The sequence below is a fragment of the Apteryx mantelli genome, chromosome 8, assembly GCF_036417845.1.
Source record: "Apteryx mantelli isolate bAptMan1 chromosome 8, bAptMan1.hap1, whole genome shotgun sequence".
NCBI classification, from domain to species: Eukaryota; Metazoa; Chordata; class Aves; order Apterygiformes; family Apterygidae; genus Apteryx; species Apteryx mantelli.
Window position 1 is genome coordinate 25,524,114 of NC_089985.1, and position 18,705 is coordinate 25,542,818.

General features: G+C 36.8%; 1 protein-coding gene across 1 annotated transcript in view; it reads right to left on the reverse strand.

Moving 5' to 3' along the window:
* HS2ST1 (heparan sulfate 2-O-sulfotransferase 1) overlaps positions 1-18,705 on the reverse strand; it is a 95,625-nt gene that overhangs the window by 22,864 nt on the left and 54,056 nt on the right. The window lies entirely within an intron of this gene.

Consider the following 18,705-nt stretch of genomic DNA (forward strand, 5'->3'; position numbering starts at 1 on the left):
ATGACAACTAGGAAACAATATACTTACAGAACATGTACTATATTCTATGACTCATGTTAACACTACTGAAAGCCATCATCTCTAAAGAAAAGTCTCTAATGCACTATCAAACAGCAACATCTTTCCCAATAAATAACCTCAATGAAATACCCACTATTTAAAAATTACAATAAAAGGAGTAACTCAAGAAAATTAGAGTACAGAATATGAATTTTCCAAAACCAGTAGAATCACTAACAGTACAGGTTTAGTCAATTAATTGTGTTAGAGGCACTGGAATTCAGATGAAACTAATGTTGTTCTTATTCCAGTTAAGACAAGCCCCAAGTGTAAAGCATTACAATAAATGGTTTTGCAAAAATCTAATTGATTTATTAATTTAAAGTTTGATAAAAACAGAAGCAAGAGATGCTTATGAAACAGTCAACATTAAGGTGAAAAGTAACCTCTGAGTACTGAAATACATCAGACAGGTTAAAATATGGAAAAAACGAGCTAAGAACAAGACACATTTTGCCACAGTGAACACTTTATAAACAAACCATTTTTCTGTTTATACAAAAGGCGATATTCTGAGTAATTGAACTCTCCTTGAAGTGCTAAAAGCCTATTTGGAAAATAAGAAGCAGACTATTATAGCATTACTTTTTTTTTTCTTTTTTTTTTTTTCAAACTGTTGAATATCAAATACTTTGTGCTGATTCAGACAAGTCTGTTCTTTTCTAGGTAAGTGTATAGTTTAATACGATTTACAATACAGATGTCAAAGCATCTTTCCCAATTCACTTATTATGATACTACTTTTAATAATGTACTTAAAGAAATCCATGTTGGCCAACAGCACAAGCTGAAGTTGGTACCATGAGACTAACTTGCAGTTCTCCATATTAGGTTCTCATATAGGGTATGACGCTGGATTACACACCTGTAAGGCAACAGCAGCTGTTGGTCTTTCCTTCTCTTGCTTTCTATAACTCAGCTCCTTCTATTCTCTTTCATCACATCTCTTTAATTCAAACATAAAATCACTTTTAAAACAGAATCATTAAGCTGTGAATACCACTAGCCTATAATTCCACATAAGTTGTCTTCAACCACAAACTTCCATCTGTCTGAAATGCTTCAAAGCTTAAACTCTCTCTCTCATATGCTTGCATCTCACACCCCATAACTAAGTTACACCAGTATGAAAATGTTTGTAGAACAAGCTGATTGAGTACATCTCAATTTTCCACATGACATCTGTTGCTCCCCACTACATCAGTCACAGCTTTTGCTCCTTCCTTTCTCATTTGCTACCTCTCCCATCACTGCTGTCAAACCTCCTGTTTTGGAAAGCGATGAGGCAACTGTCTCAGGTTTCATCTAACTGAAGATGGCTACAACGAAAAGTAACCAGTGACTCCCCTTCTTGCCAGCGTTGGATCAGGTAGGGACACACTTAACCGCTTGGCTGCCCAAAGCTAAACACTAAACACTAAACACCATCTTAAGGGGCTGAAATGAAACCAATGTAAATTTTATTTTCTACACTGGAGTAGCACATCTCTAGATTCGAATTATTACTTCACAAAACCCCAATGCTGAGAGGGCTGGCCGGTGCTGAGGGAAGCTTTATATGTAAGAAGTAAAAATTTGTGACAAACAAACAATTTTCAAAAAGAGTGGCGAGAAGTGTTCCTGTAATGAGATATTTGAAACCATGATGATTCAAGACTGAGTGTGATAAGTGAACTTTAAAGGCTATGTACAACATATAAAATGAATATGTATGATTAGATGCAACCAGCAGAGAGGCTATAGTACACAGTCATCTTAAACTTAATATTCTCAGAGGGGAAAGCGAAAGCCCATGCAGAAAGGAGAACTTCCACAGACGTGAAGTATCCTGACACTTCTATTACCACACAATAAGTAGGCTTTAATTTTTAAATCAAAATGAAAAACTAATCTTTATGATGAAAAACTGAGATCAACTTTTTGAAATAACTGCAATAGTTAAATCCACAACCAGAAATAAAGTACAGGATATAAACTGCTGAAGTGCTAGAGAAAATAAAGCTAGTGAGAAGGATTTGAACTACCTGAAACCATCTGACCTGCTTCTCCATCCTAACAGTTTACTGTAGTCTATTAATAATAAAGAAAACTGCACATTTTGTAAAAACGCATATTTTTTCAGTTATGAAAAGTCTGCAGTGTTTCCGATGAAGTCAGGAAGCTTCTCTGCTATATTCTGAAGAGTCAACTTAACTGTTAAAATGACGTGTGATTTATCCATGTGAATTTTTTTTTTTTTTTTTATCTATTGGGGGGAAGAGGTCTAGTAATGGTAACATGCAGCTCAATAGTCTTTGGGATACAATGTTAATCAAATGCCTATCAACACTTCAAATTCTCTATATCCTGATTACTTACTTCATTTGCTGGTCTATAAAATTACCTAATATTTAAGTTAAGCTGTAAGCAGCATTCCAGTCAATGGCTGAAAAATGAACTCTGCTTACATGTGTTTTTTTTTTTTTTCCTCTGAATTGCAATGAATGTTTTAATGAATTTTTAAATGTGGAAGATGGGAAGGAAGGTGATGCTAGGTATATATTAAATATATTTCTGTTTTCTAGAAAGTCTCTTTAGGTGACAGCCTGCAAATTCAACTCTGATTACAAGGACTTGTCTATGAGGAAGTAGGATCAGTTTCACTGAAGTCAATTAAAAAAAAAAAAAAAAGGAAAGAAAAAAAATCAATTCATTTAGGTTAGGTCATTTCTCATTGGAGACCCTGTGGACAAAGTGATGTCCTACAATCTCACTGCTTTCAATTTAAACCTGATTTTATAAGGAAAACAGCTAGGCAAAATTGTTAAGAGCCAAATGTCTAAACTGGATTAAGATTGTCCACACAAAAGTTTTGCACCAACTAACTAAATCCATTTTAAAACTTGAGCAGCACTTAAGCAAGTAGTAGTCTGAATAAAGGGCTCACCCTTTACTGCCTGTTTGGATTCACTGTAATAAATAATATCCTGTTTGTTCAGGGCGGGGGAAATGCTGTTCTGTCATCTGCAGTCATTCCATGTGCAAGCTTTCGTCCATGTCAAGGAGAGCCTGCACATAGGATGTACCATATACAAAGAGCGTAACAAAATGTAGGCACACTGTTTATTCACCAGCAGATGAACTATTAGCAGAATTTCTTCAATGGAGAGAAGTAGCTGATTTGTAAACAATGAAATGAGCTTAGTTTCTCACATATTTGGCTATTTCATCTTGAAAACCCTTCTTCCTGCCATTACTGTAACTACCAGCATCTTCCCATGACTTATTTTCTTGAGACAACCCCTTGCAGCAAAAAACAAGGAATACCGTGACTACCACTGACTTGATTTGCCAGCTGGATGCTACCAGAAGAGAACACATTATGGTGAGTTAAGTCTTCTCCTTCAGGAGAAGGACTAATAGGAGCATTCACTCTGTATCCCACCACTGATTATCAAAATTTTGAAATGATTTATCTTCAAGATCTCTGCCCTTTAACGTCAAATTCAACCAGTTTGTCATCAATGGGTTTAAATTTAAGAGGAAAAGTGACACAGGGAGAGAAATGGACAGACTAAGTCTGATTGCTTAGCCCTGTCTTCACAGGATCTTGACTAGCAAGATCACTGGTGAAAACACACTAGAATCACACACACCTATAAAAATATCCGAAAACTCAATTAAATAATTATAAAATAATTATTGAAACAAATCATTGTGACTGTAAGCAGTATTTGTCTGCATTCCAGATTCCACATTCAAGCAGATGAATCTCTTGAGAGACAAGTTTATTAGCATTTATTTCACATCTAAACCTTAACTGTATGCAAAATATTATTTTCCCAAACAAAATAGAGCAGCACTGATTTTAACTACTTAAAGGTTTAAAAAAACCCAAACATTTACATTTCTCATATATTTTTCATAAGAGCTCCAGAAATCTCCCCACTTGCCATACTTTGTTGTGAAACCTCCCCATCAGCTCAGGAAAAGCTCAGTCTGATATAATAAGCTTCAGCCCAGCAACCTTCAAGCGCTGCCCAGTAGAAGAAACAGATGCAGATTTAAACGTCAGTCACACTGACTTGACATGAAGGCGCTGGAGAGCTAGATGATAGCAGGTATGCCAGCAACACCCTGACCAGCCAGTTGCTGTAGATGCGTGACACTGGCGGCCCCTTCAAAACAATTAGCCACTTCTTTGTGGTCAGCAGCAACATCCAAGCTAGCTGACTCGAAGTCTCAGCTTTGTTCCTACTGTGCTCTCAGGCCAATTAGGCAAGCAGCTGGTAGCCTGGGGCAGAGAGCAGCTCAAGCTGTCTTTCTGCCCAAAAGCTGCATTAAGCACATGATTGGCCTAAATACTGAACTGGATCGGACTGAAGACCTACTCAGTATTGACTCTATTCTCCTCTGATGGAGGATGCAAATTGAAGAGCAGATTAAAAGCTAGCCATAATTTTGTAGCAAAGTTAATGTCCTGATTCACTTTTCAAATTATATACACACACCACGAACACAGCCCCCATCCACTACTGAAACACAGCCTCCTCTGGCAGCTGTTTCGCAGCATACAGCAACACTCCTCTGGTTTATAAGTAGTATGTGGGTAAGAATAAGTTGGAGATGGAGAGGAAGAAAGAATCAATGGTGCTATGACAATTTATATCTATGGAGGATGTGTGTCACTACATTCAACTAAAACTGAAGGAAAAACACAGATTGACAGAATATAAAAACACTAAACTGAAGTTTGTGGTTCGTATTCTGGAGGGAAGGGCTACTGTTCAGAGGGATCTCAGTAGCCTGGAGAAACTGGCTGATTTCAGCTCTTTCAGAAATCTTTAAGCTGAATACCTCTGCCCTCCTTTAGCTTTATATCGTATTCAATGTGTGTCACCTTAACAGCACAACCACTACATTGGTTCTTTAGCAACTTCATGACTTAAAATCCAATGTATACTTTGGGCAAGCCTTTGCTTTCTCTTACCTTCTTTCCTCCCCTTTAAAAACACTCCAAGAAATTTGCTGTCTCTTTATTGTTGATTAACCAAAGTTCACTGCTTTCAAAGGCAATTCTGGGTGAGCCACTGGGGTGCTCTAAAGTGCAGCAAAATCTTTCTTCGTCCTTCTGTAACTACAGTGCTCAGACACTTGTCCAAGGGACTTCAATGCTGATCATCTTGAGTGACTCCCTACAGCTGTCTTAAGTGACTATCCTTAAAACTGTAATTAACTAATCTGATCCTCATTAACATATGTAAATATGTTACAATCAATATTAAAGAAGTAAAGAAAGCAAAACATTATACCTGTTCATGCCTCAGTGGGGAAAAACCAAGCTGGAATGAAATTTATTAAATCAGTTACTAGAATCTGCTGGTACTAAGGCAACTGCATTTTTTGGCTTTGCCCGACTGACAGTGTTTCTACTTCTATAGAGGAATAAAAAACTTTGTTTTTCAAGATTTTCTCCTATGAAAAGCATCGCCTAGTGAACAATTAGAACTCATTAACACTGCCAAAATATTTTCTTTAATAGTGGTTAAAGCATCTCAGAACAGAAGGAAAAAGAACAGTCCAGACAAAAGAATTATTTTCAGACTTCCTCAAATGCACTTGGTGCTTCATGTAGCTGGTTAAAAAAAAAACAGAAAAAAAAACAAACAAAAACCCCAACAAGCAACTCCAGCCAGACACTGAGATCATTAACTAAAATCTAATGCAGCAGCTAGCTGTCTGAAAATTAGAAGTAGCGATGCTGAAAAACTTGCCACAGTTTCATTAGCATTTGATACTCATCATTAATTTCAAGATAGCATTTTTGCTAAGTCTTTATTTAGAACATGGAGGTAAAATTGTATTGATTAGCGTGTGATACTGTTAAGAGTTTGATATTAAATGAAAAAAAAATGTTTACCCAACAGTAAAATCACTATCCTACATATACCTCTGAGCTAATTTTAATGTTAAATTCTACATTGCTCATTTTTCTGCATATTTTTGAGAAAGGGTTTATCAACTGCATTTGTAAGGAAGACAGTATTTCAAGATTAATTCTGATCGTGTATTTCCTAGTATTATTATTTTTATTTTTTTAAACTACAGCTAATGTGCAAACTCAAGCATTTTCCTAACAGTTTTGTGTTGAGCAGAGTAGTTGAAAGATGAAATCTGCATGCTATGCCAAACTTTTCACTGTTCCCAGTCACCTTCCTGCCCTTCATGTGGTTAGAAACAGCATCCAAAAGAATTTGCTCCATAAGCTTCCCAGGGACTGAGGCTAGGTGAACAGGTATGTAATTTTCCAGATCTTCTTTCCTGCCCCACTTGAAGATGTCTGAGGACTTTTTCCAGTCATTAGGTACATTGCCTGGTCACCACAACCTTTCAAAGACAAGAGTGGCCTTACAGCGACATTGGCCAGCCTACTCAGTGCTCCTGAATGCATCCCGTCTACATCCAATCTTTTGGAGTGCTACATAACTTGACGAACTTCTGCTGAGGGTAATGCTTCACTCCTGTAAATGGTGCTGCTAGGCTCAGGGACCTTGGAGGTCTGAGGTCAAACCTCACTGATAAAAAAAAAGGCAAAAAAAGGTATAGAGCACTTCAGCCTTTTCCATATACTTTGCATAGTGAGCAGCACGCCCACATTTTCCTTAGCCTCCCTTCTGCTGTCAATATACTGTCAATAAAAGCCCTTCTGATCCCTTGCTGGTTCAACTCTAGCAGAGCTTTTGCTTCCCTAATTCCACCTCTGCACATTCAGGCAGTTCCTCTTTACTCCATATCGATAGCTCATCCCTGCTTCCACCTTCCACGTACTTCCTTTTCGCATTTGAACTCAGTCAGGAGTTGCTTGTTCGTCCACACTGGCCTATCACACTTGTTCGACCTTTGGAGCATTGGCATGGGTTGTTTCTGTGCTTCAAGGAGGTTGTTCTGGAAAATCAACAAGCTGGGCCCCTTTGCCTTCTAGTTCAGTCTGCCATAGGATCCTACCAAGAAGATCCCTAAACAACCTGAAGCCTGCTCTCCTGAAGCCCAGAGCTGTGATTTGACTATTTGACTTGCTCACTTCTCTCAAGATTTCACACTTTACAATTTCATGGCCAGTACAACTAAAGCTGCCCTTGACCTTCAAATCCCCAACCAATTCTTCCTTCCTGCCACTAGCAAGTCCAGTAAAGCACCTCCCCATGTCAGTTCCTTAATCACCTACATCAATTGCCATCCACATACTCCAGAAATGTCCTGGATTGCTTGTACCCAGCCATGTTGCTCTTCCAGTAAATACCAGGATAGTTAAACACTAGTACAATCACTGTTATCTTTTACACAACAGCATATCATGCAAATTTTGAACATGTGTAATTACTTAAAAGGAACCAAAATATATCATAGACCTTTAAAATGCAAAGGTCAGATCAAATTTTAGATCTACAGTAGTCATTGAGTTTGTCAGAGTGACTAGCTCAGAAAAGAGAAAGGTTAAAAGGGCAGTGATACTCACTGTGTTAGAAAGACCACCTTACAGCTTATTTTAATGAAAGATATGTTGCATCTCTTCTAATATGTGACCAGACATACCATGTGTGTACTGTAAAGTCAATTTGTGCGTTAGCTACATGACACGCATGCCCAGGTAAAGACCCACATCTCAGTTTGCCCCAGTAATGGCCAAACTAAACAAAAACCCATGAAAAGGTTCATGCCAGATGGATTGCATTTATAGACCAGAGTTTAGGTACCCCAACAGGCAAGATTTTTCCTGGAAATACACTTACTTGTAGCAGACTTTTTTGTGCAATAACATCAAACAAACCAGAAAAAAAGGTTTCATTCCTCTAAATACAACATTTTGAAAAATTTATAAATGCTTGAAAACAAAAGGTCCATATTAAAAGCACATCTTCAGCTCTAACTATAGCATCACTATATTGCAAATAATATTCATTACAAAGTTGCACAAAAACTATAGATATATTTTAGGCAGCATAATGTAGTGGGAAGATTTATTACTTTAAAAACAACCAGATGTCAAATAGCTTCATAAACTCTCCAACATCAGACTGACCTTTTTAGTTTGACACAAACAAGTGTCAAATTCAAGTTAATGAATTAGCATGAGAGCAAGCACAATAGACACCATTCATCTCCCCCTCGCCCAACACTTGTAATTTTAGGGTTCTTTAAGAAGACAAATCTTGAATAATAAATGGATGTAAAAGAGGAAGATGTAATCATAGAGAGAAAAGGGTTGAGGCTTTTGAGAATACCACATGCCCTTAATGGTGAACTGTTAGGAAGCATTGTAACCACAAAAACTGCAAAGAAAAATACTTGCAAATCAGGGATTTGTACTCTAAATAATAAACTCCAGTTTAGTATATAATGCCAGGGCTTGCTCTTACTTATTATAGTGTACAATCTTGTAATACAGGTTTTAGGTGTTAGCAAGAAAAGTTAATGGAATTGTTTTATATATACATGGATACAGTTGTCACAAGTGTTCCACTATACAAATGTGCATGTCTCCCCCTCAAGCAAAATCCAATTTCAAATAATGAAAGAAAGCAAGATCAATATAGATCATCTGACTCCATTTAGAAAATCTAACCGTCTCCAGCCTTTCTTACTATGAGCTTTCTCCAGACATACAATCATTTACTTTTTCTAGAAGGGTATTAGCTAACATAAAAGGAAAAAAGATCATTAAACTGTCTGTTAAAAATCATTTAAGGACCTACACTTATGGACAATGCTTTATTAGAATAACCCACCATCACATTCTGTAAAACTAATTGCAAAGATATACTGTTATTTCCAACACACTATACTTATATCACCACTTGTCTTCACTCTTCTTGGCTAAACTAACCCAATCTGGAAAATAAAATATTGCCAGTTGGTCTAAGCCAAAAAAGGAAAAGAGTGAACGACATTGCTTTCTGATCAGAGTAGCAACGGACATGGTTAGGTAGAAGATCAAAATATTTTATTAGGAATCTTAGGAAGTTACGGTACCAATAAGCAGCTTATGATAACTCTATCTGGTACTAATAGATATGGCGTGATATTTGCTTAATTAACATTGGATATGTACAGACTAAGCATTTGCTATGATACACATGATTTCTGATTTTAATGTAGTTATAGTAGTTTGTGTAAAGTCCTTGGGAGGGTGGGGGGAGAAATAAGTCCGCATGCTGAATGAGCCTCACTGTTGTTGAAAGTCATAACAGAATTAATTTTAATTACATTTTTAAATGCTTACTGGATAAGTCTTTGATTATATTTAAGTTTGTTTTCTCTGTGAAACCCATTTAACTCACTCTTCCTTGCTTCATTTTAAGAACTTCAGTCTAATTCTGTATACCCTGGTTGCTTTATATACAAATCCAAAGTACACCTTATTTTCCTCTAAAATCTGCAAGTTGGTAATTGCAAGATTTAGCAGCTGATATAGCTTAAAAATCAATGTATATCAAAAAAATATAGACAGTACCAGCAGTATCTTTTTCTTGTTCTAATCTTTGGCTCTGAGTCTAAAGATAACATATAAGATGGAGATGAACAAGATAAACATGAATAAAGGTAAGCTCTAACAACACATACAGCACTGAAAAATTACATTTGAGGAACCTCAAAGCCATTGCAAAGAAATGAAAAAAACAAGAAAAGCTTTTTGAGTTAAATGCTGGAACTACAGTGAACACTAAATAAATAAATCAGTTCTTAAACTACCTCTGCAAATCTCTCCTTGGTATATCCCACACCACTTCACACCTTGGGGTCCAAACCAAACTAAACAGAGCTAAGAAAACAAACATATGCAGCAGTGACCAGGTTCCTTTCTGTATAAAATAATTTAATCACCAGCTTTAAAAGCAGTCCTTCCCCTCTGACTTTCAAAGCAATAAAAGGAGCAGTGGCACAGTGGACTCAAAGAGGCAGTAGAGGGAATATTAGAAAGGAAAGCTTGCAAGTCCTTATTACTGAAACACGTACCCTCCTTGGTCTCACCCTGGAAGTTCAGCTGGGCTTGCATGAAACCCTCTGCATTATTTTCAAGTCATGCTTTAATGTACATTCGTGACAACTAGCCAGCTAACACAAACCTTCAATGTTCATTCTCTCCATGTTAAGAAATAGCAGCAGTAACACTCAGTTCAGTTAAATATACTTGCATGCCAACACCAACACCCCAAAAACTCTTCACAGCCATACACTTGTTAGTGAAATCAAAATTATACAGACAAATGCTTTATCTGGTGTCATATCCATGTGACAAGGAACTCCTATTCCTCGTAAAAACAGAAACACCCATAGTTTAGATGTGCAGTAAAGTGTATTTGTACAAAAAATACTCTCGCTGGTAGCAGAGTCAGCTGCTCATTGAAAGCCTTTGGGAGTTAATCCAGATTTACATTGGATTAAGTTTTAATTTAAAAAAAGTCTCATGCATGAGAATTATTTTTTCTCCTTGTTCAAAAAAGGACTGATTTATGTATGGTGATGGTGGGGGAACTATTTGATGAAAATTTGATCAGAAAAGAAGGGCCAGCAATTCACTCATTGCACTTTAGGTAGCTGTTGCAAGGTGGTTTTTTTCTTTTTTTTTTTTTTTTAGTATTTTTGGTAAGGGTAAAAGCAAGGCAGTAAGGGATACAATAGTCTCCAACAATCCACTAAGACTATAACACAATAATTATTCACTATTGGAAGGTGCATCCTCACTCAGCCTACTAAAGTCATAATTGCAGAAAAATGCAATGCCATGCCACTGAAATAAAAGTTAAAAAGAATTCCTAAAGATACCCCACTAAAACCGGGGGGGGGGGGGGAGAGGAGAAAATCAAGACATATTTCTAGTATTTCACATTCATTAAAGTGTTAATTTTACAAAGGTCCCTGGAACAGCCAAAAAGCTCATTAAATTTTACACATCATTTTGACAGCATTTGAAGTAGAGTTAACATAGCAAACAGTACAGAGCATATAAACAGCTGAGTGGTCTTGGAAAAAAAAACCCAAAACAACAACAAAAAAACCCTCAACAACTGGGAACACCCACATATTCGGTCAGATTATCTTTTGTAGACATTAAGACTTTAAATTGTCAGATTTTATTTTATACAAGCAAAGTAAACTGCTCCCAACAATAGTCAATAGCATAAAATCTAGCATTAACCCATTTCTAATATGGCTGAAAACTGTAGGGTTCTGCATGGGAATAATCCTTTTGCTGTCATTCACAGGGAAAGTGATTTGCACTGCTAGTACTGAGCCACTTAAATATTTTACCTTAATTTCAAATCATGTACAACATGGTCAGTACATTTAAGAGTAGCAGTGCTAAAACTATTTTGAAACAAACATTTGATGAAATTTCATTTTATTAAACGAATACCTCATGGCCGGTGTTCCCAAAGAAACAAGGTCTGTGACTTTTAGAATTACGCATGCTCTGCAGAGAGGCAGATACTGGTCTCATGTCAGCTTTCCCCAGAAAAGGGGTACAGACATAACTTTCTATGCCAGTGTTAGAGCTATTGGAGAGTTGTCTGAAACAAGCTCTTGTCCTCTGTTCTTCACATCTCCATACATGAATCCCAAGTTTCCTGAGCTTCTTTTGGTTTAAGTCTGTGGCAACCACAGATGGTTTCCATATGTATGATTTAAATTTGCCTTGCTGCTACATTAAGTCATCATCCTCAAATTCCATTAGTCTCAATTACCTATTTTCATGTATATGAGTAGTAAGGTTGAAAAGTTCATTTTTATGTTAACAAGCTATACCCATGTAAGGAATTTTTTGGATCTGCTGGCAATTCAAATAAAGCATATGTGAAAAAACATGCAAACTTTCCTTTTTCATATATGAAATGGAAGTTATTTCTTTGGAGTATTAAGTCAGAGATATTTTAATCCAAGTCATTACTGGGAGGGGGGGGGGAGCAGACTATTATAAACTTCTGTGGGAGGACATATTGACTGATACAGTTTTTCATAAGAAATAGCCTATTTATTTGGGATACTTAAAAGCAAAAAAACTACCACTGGTGAATTCTGTTTCCAGGGAGATGACATATTACATTCCAGAAACATGTCACACACTGAAGTTATTTTTCAGAGGAGTGAGAAGAGCAGAATACGAACAGGACTTCTTTGCCATGCCACAGGCTCTCTGGCAACATGGTTGCATAAGGAAGAAAACAAGAACAAAGAAGTCTGACTCACCATCCTCAAATTTAGTTGCAGTGGTTATAAAGGTAACTACCCATATATCAAGTATTACTTTAATGTTAATATGTTGCAGCTGAAAGTGAAAACCATCCACTCCCTTGCCTCTTCCACAGCAGTGGTAACACCTGGCAGAAGTAGCAGCACACATTTCTTCTACTACTGCAGGCAATCCGGTAACTGGCATGAAACAGAGCTCTAAAAAACATACCATATTAGTAACAATTCAGGTACAAGGTCGCACAGAAAGGGGGGGAAAGCCAAAGGGGCCATATTCCTTTACAGCACCGCTCGGTTCAAGTGAAGCCCTGTAATGCATAATAGCAAGAAAACCCCATCCTTCATTTCTTCCCAATCACTGTTCTACCTCTAGCTACAACTCACGTCAAGTGTAAGATTATCACCCTCTCTTTTCATTTGTGCCCTTCTCTCTCCACTGGACTTTGATTGCAATCTTTCTGGAAAACATAAGCATCAATTTTATTACCAAGGGCAACAATTTATGTTCCTCCTAAAAAGGCAATACAAAGGAACCAAGCAGCTGTGTAACGGGGTAAAAAAGCACTGAAGTTACCATGCAAGGAGTTCTGTAAATTGGTGCTTAATAAATAAATAGGCAAGCTTATACTGTCTGGTAACAAGTAATTTAGCAATAAGGTATGCCTGCTACAGAACAGCATCTGCATACCCGATTCCTTCAGGTGCATTATCTCATTTCCTTTCGAATCTTTTAAATTTTTGCTACATCATCCTTCTCTCAACCTTTCAGATAGCTTTAGTCTCTTCTCATACACTCCTTCCATCATGCCAGTAGCCATGCACCTCTGCCCACAGCTCTCCTCTGATGAGTCATTTAGACTTCTGAGGACCTGCTAGGATCTAGGAAAGATCACATTTCTTCTGCCTCCTTGGAAGAAGGTACTTCTCCCAAAGCCCAACATCTACAAATGCCTTTTAATGTCATATACAAAAGCCATGTTGCTACTGCACATTTTCCAAGTGCAAAGTCACTTGGCCTTTTGATTCAAGTGTGGTTTTATTGCAGTATATGATTTTATCCTTCAAAAGGAGGAAGACTTTGGCTCCATATAAGTTGTAAATACACACCTCCCTTGCTCTTACTAAAATAACTCCTGAAGTCTTTATTACTTTTAGTTCCTAGATAAAAGTAACTTCTCTTAGCTTCTGAACAGCCTCCTCAAAATGTTTTCACACCTCTTTTGACACCTAGTTCATACCATGCTATCTTCTTCTCAGGAAGGAGAGGATATCATGGGCTGACAGCAATTTGTGGGCTTAAAATTGACTCAGGGTAAAAATTCTCACTATGTTTCAAACAGCACCATATCAGTGAGAAACTGGGTCACTTTTTATGAAAAGAAAATCCTGTATCAAAATCATTACAGATCAGGACTTAGCATTTCTGTACACTACTAACCCACAGCCAACTGGGAAGAGAACTCTAAAGCAAGATGCACAGTTATACTTCTTTACACATGTATACCTATTTTTTTTTCCTTTCTCCTCAACAAATCCATGCCAAATTTTAAAGAAATTTTTCTGTCCAAATGACCTTCCCTCTCTCTTCCCAAATACGGGCAGCAAAGGTCTCAATGATATAGTGATCAAAAGAGTAGCTGCCCCTGGGGTACCCTACAGGACACTCCTCTTTGTATTCCATATGGCCAACATCTAAATGAAATATCACAAGACTTAACTGCACCAAAAAATATTAAATAGTTTCTCTTGTAGTCCAGACGATAGTTTTCTAGAAAACATGAGGCCTCCATTAATTACTTGCAAGAGGCATTTACTTTTAGAAGTTAGCTTTTTGCAAGGACTCCACATTCCTCCTTGGTTAAGCAATGAATACCAGCCACTTGTTTTTGATTTTGGTATATCAGCAAAAAGATGTTAGGTTGGGGGGAAGGGAAATGATACTTTGACAGAGCAAAAAACCTCATGAAAGTATTTCTGTTCATATTAAGTCTTTGAAATCTGAACACCAAACAAATACAAGTATTCAGCCAAATACTACCATTACTGCTAGTTTTTGTTTCATTTGAGCTTCTCAAAGTACTTAAGTGTTTGTGAAAAAAGACAAACTGCACACAGGACTGTTAACATTTAACAGATGGAGAAACACAAAGATAAATAATATGCCTGAGGTCACAAGGATATATGGCAGAGGCAGGAAGAAAAGGAAAAAAAAAAAATCCCTTCTTCACTAGTATTTGTACTTGTCAGAGTTATTAATTTTTTCCTTCTCCCACATATTATAGAAAAAATTTCCCTCTGTGGTCAATGGTATAAGCCTGCAAACTTAACCATTTGCAGAAATTTCACTTGACTTTGCATGTGCCATTTTAAAAATCCTAAAAGCACATGAGTTTCAGTGATTTTTGTATGCCCCACAAACTGTTTTTAACCTGTTCTTCAGCTAAAGTATAATTTCTACAGTAAATTAACTTCTAAAAACTGTGTCTACAAAGGTAGAAAACTCTGTTTCAAAATATAGCACTTCTCAAAATCGCACCTTCTTATTAAACAAAGAAGTAGAGCTGCCACAGCTCTGTTGTAATTTTGTTTCTTCCAACTATTTGAAGGAGAAAAAGAAGTTGGTTTAAGGGTTGTGGGTTTTTTTAAATCTTTACTCTTAGCAACTTCGATGCGAAAGTGTTTCCCACTAAGGATGACAAAACGATACTGCATCAGAACACAACCAAAGTATTTCCTTACATCAGAGGGACCACGGCGCAAGAAGCCGTGATGTGAGTGGGAATCGCGGCACTGACAGAAGTTTAATGGCGCTGTCTAGCCCTGACAGAGCCGTGGAAGTCAGACTCACTGTCTCTGCACATCTGTTGTGGATATAAGCATGCGAGATCAATCACTGCTTTCAGCCCAGATACTAACTCATCCAGTATATTATATTCATCAAAAACACAGTTGAATCCAATGGCTTTCATTTTACGAAATGATAGGCCAGTAGTCCCTCATGGCCACATACACGAATAGCGCTAACTTCTGAACGTAGCCTGGATTACTACTTCATTCTTTGCCCAGGCTTGCCCTGAGCAAAGCGTACAACCGCAGGAGACAAACCAGCCAATGAGCTTATCTATAGGTAAAATATTCCAGCTGAATTGGTAACAGCTGAGCCAAAAACCCCATAAAAAGTGTTCACGCCATTAAAATATCTGCAACAAACTGTTTTGGTGAAAGGAATTCCAACATGGATATAAAGTAAACTTCTTTTTATGAAGTGGGAGCTGTAAATAGCTTTTATTGAGGCTATTATAAAGCTAATCGCCACTAGGGGGAGCACAGTTATCCCTCTCAGAGGCACTTCCCAGGCCAATTCAGAAGCCACAGCATCCTGGTTCATTCAGCACGCAACACAGCTGTCTAAGTCAGTCTTGAGCAGATAAATATTAAACAGATTTTCATGTTAGTTTTAGCATTCGGATTATCATTGAAATGTGAAAGATGTGAATGCGCAGGTAGTAAAGATATTTAAAGACAACTTGATGGCAAAGCTTAATAAGAAAAGCAACAGTAGTTTACCCTTTATGACAGCACAGTCCATGCCAAATGTACAAAAATTTCAGTCGTGCAAAAAGCAAGACTGACATGTGATGAAAACGATGAACAATACAGGCAAGACTTTTTTTTTAATTTGCCTTTTCATTTTCCCCCCATCACGATATACTTGGTTCCCATTACCAAACCTTTCTTCCCAGCTGTGAAAGACGGAAACTCACATTTTAAAAAGCACGCTGACGCACTTGGCTCAAGAGGTAGTGCTTCAATGTCTTCACCAATTACTCCTAATACCTGGGAAAGTCATTTGAGCTGTCAAAGTTAAAGTGACAGCTGCCATCCTAAAGGCTCCCTAATCCAGCCCTCACTAGCTGGGTAACACACTGCAGAGATCACACACGAAGTTAGCTACTACCAAACATCTTAGTAGCATTCTCTGTTTCTATGCCTGCTTTTCCTTTCCCTCTGAAGCGAGGGATGCATTTTATGTTATTATTTTATCATGGTATATTATATATATATATATATATATATATCATAGAAAACTACAGAAACCTCTCTTTTAAAAAATTACTGGAACCAGGAAAAGGAGGCTCTATTTTAGTTAATTAGTAGAAACTTTTTGCATCAAGGAAGTCGTCTTTAAACTAGATTACTTTTCTTAGAAACTATATGAAATACTCAAAAAAATTAATTAGGCTTTCAAGTGATTGCTGTACATACTACCTCCTACAATAGGATATTTCCACTGGATGGCAAGCTCCCCTGCATTATAAAACATTATTCTACATGAACAGATGGAAATCATAAAACGATATTTAGCTACAGATTTCCTGTCACAAACTTACGTAAAAAGGGGGGGGGGGGAAGAGCATATACTCAACATTTTCCATTAGCCAGTATCCAACCACTGAAAGAAGTCAGAAGGAATTCATATATATATTTCTATGACACAGCAACCTATTTTTACCCATATTTTTTCAAGTCACTTGTGCATAAGATGGGCATAAATATGCATTTTCACTTTTAAGCATACAACATAGGATCAAAACCAAAACCACCTCCTAAAGAACGCACATGAAAATACATTTTAGTTGTGGCTACAGATCAGACTTCTCTGATTCAAATCTTACTTTTGTCTGAACACCAGTGGAAGACAGTGAAGCTCTACGAAGCTTCAGAGGTCTGTCAGAAGAGTTGATGATAGGATCATGGCCTAGAAACATATTAAACATTTCTGTTATCAGTTGTAATAAGCTGTGTTGGATAGAGCAGCAAAGCCGTTGTTTATTTCATTCGGATATGAAAGTCAGTAAATTTCCAAAGATCAAGACGCATAACTAAGTTAAAGTGTAAAAATAAACTGCTCCCTTAATTTAAGGGAAAGCATTATCAGCTGTTGCAATCAATACGACTACTTTGAAACACAGTCTTGAACTGCATTTAATCAGAACTTTTTGCTTCATGGTCAGGGCTTTAAAAAAGAAAAAAAAATAATACTATTCAAGCGCAATAAAGAGATTTTTATAGAAAGGTTACAGCAAAAGCCCAGTCTCGGAATAACAGGTACTGAACATGCCATCCAAGAGGAGTGTGGGGGTAAGGGAGGTAAAAGACGCAGACATGAGGGTGAGGCATTCCTTGAAATACTTCACATACCATGTTAAATAGACTGCGTTCAAGTTGCACTCAGTTTGTTGTGAAATAAACTCAGACAGGTGACTGCTTTATATTTAACAGTTGTTTATATAACAACTGTTATATAAATAATATATGTTGTTGTATATAAATGTAATTATAAATTGTTATAACAATAACAATTTATATAACAATTGTTATATAAAGCTACCTGAAAACTAGCAAATCTCCAAAATGTTATTTCATCAAGACTTCAGAATACGCTAAGTACTACAGGAACGTTTCCTTTAATACATAAGACAATAAATCTTATTCTGTACTTACATCAAATATACTATTTTTTTTTTCCTACAGTCACCAATGAAAACTTTTAATGCAAAACTTTTAATGCATAAAACTTTTCCATGCATATTTACCTTATTCATTGTATTTGTCTTTCTGCATAAATGCAATATAAGCAAAGCAACACACAGGTTTCTTGACTATTTCAATGGTCTTAAACACAAGCCAACCTTCAAGATTATTGATGACCTTCAAAAGGATTTAAGTAACACAGGTCTTACTATTAGTTACTCCAAGCTAACAACAGTTTGTACTTCAAGCACATCCAACACAAGGTTCTTAATTTCCTAATCAATGTAGTGAATTCAGGAGGCCAAAGTATGTTAAATATTGTCAAACAATGGGGAAGAAGGAAATGCATCGGAAAGGAAAATAACGTGCAAGTTTGCTAATAATTAGAACATGCTGTATTATTCTATACTCCACTAGAGAGCAAAGTGTGAATGCAGGTTTTTTTTTTTTTTTTTTTTTTGTATATACAGGTGCATACAGTGGCATAAAAGTACAAAAAAGTCTAGGTTATTTTGGTGAAAGCTGGGAATAGTGCCTATGCAGAAAGTAAACCTTACAGCTCACAACTATTTCAAGCTTACCCTGGGGAAGGGTATCAGAATTCTGCAATATATGTCTGGACAGTTAATGAAGCTGGTCATCTATAATTAACAATGTTCTCTCTCTCTCTCTCTCTTTTTTTTTTTTTAAACATTAAGCAGCTGAATAACAACTCTGTTACCCCCAACCTAGACAGAATGAGTCTTATGCTTTATTGAAAACCATCATTAAAACAACTGTAGAATGAGCAAGTAAGTAAAATAAAAACCAACCAACAAACCACTAAAAAAGGTGGGAAATCATCTCAGCACAAAAATATACCCCAATAACCAGCTGTGATGC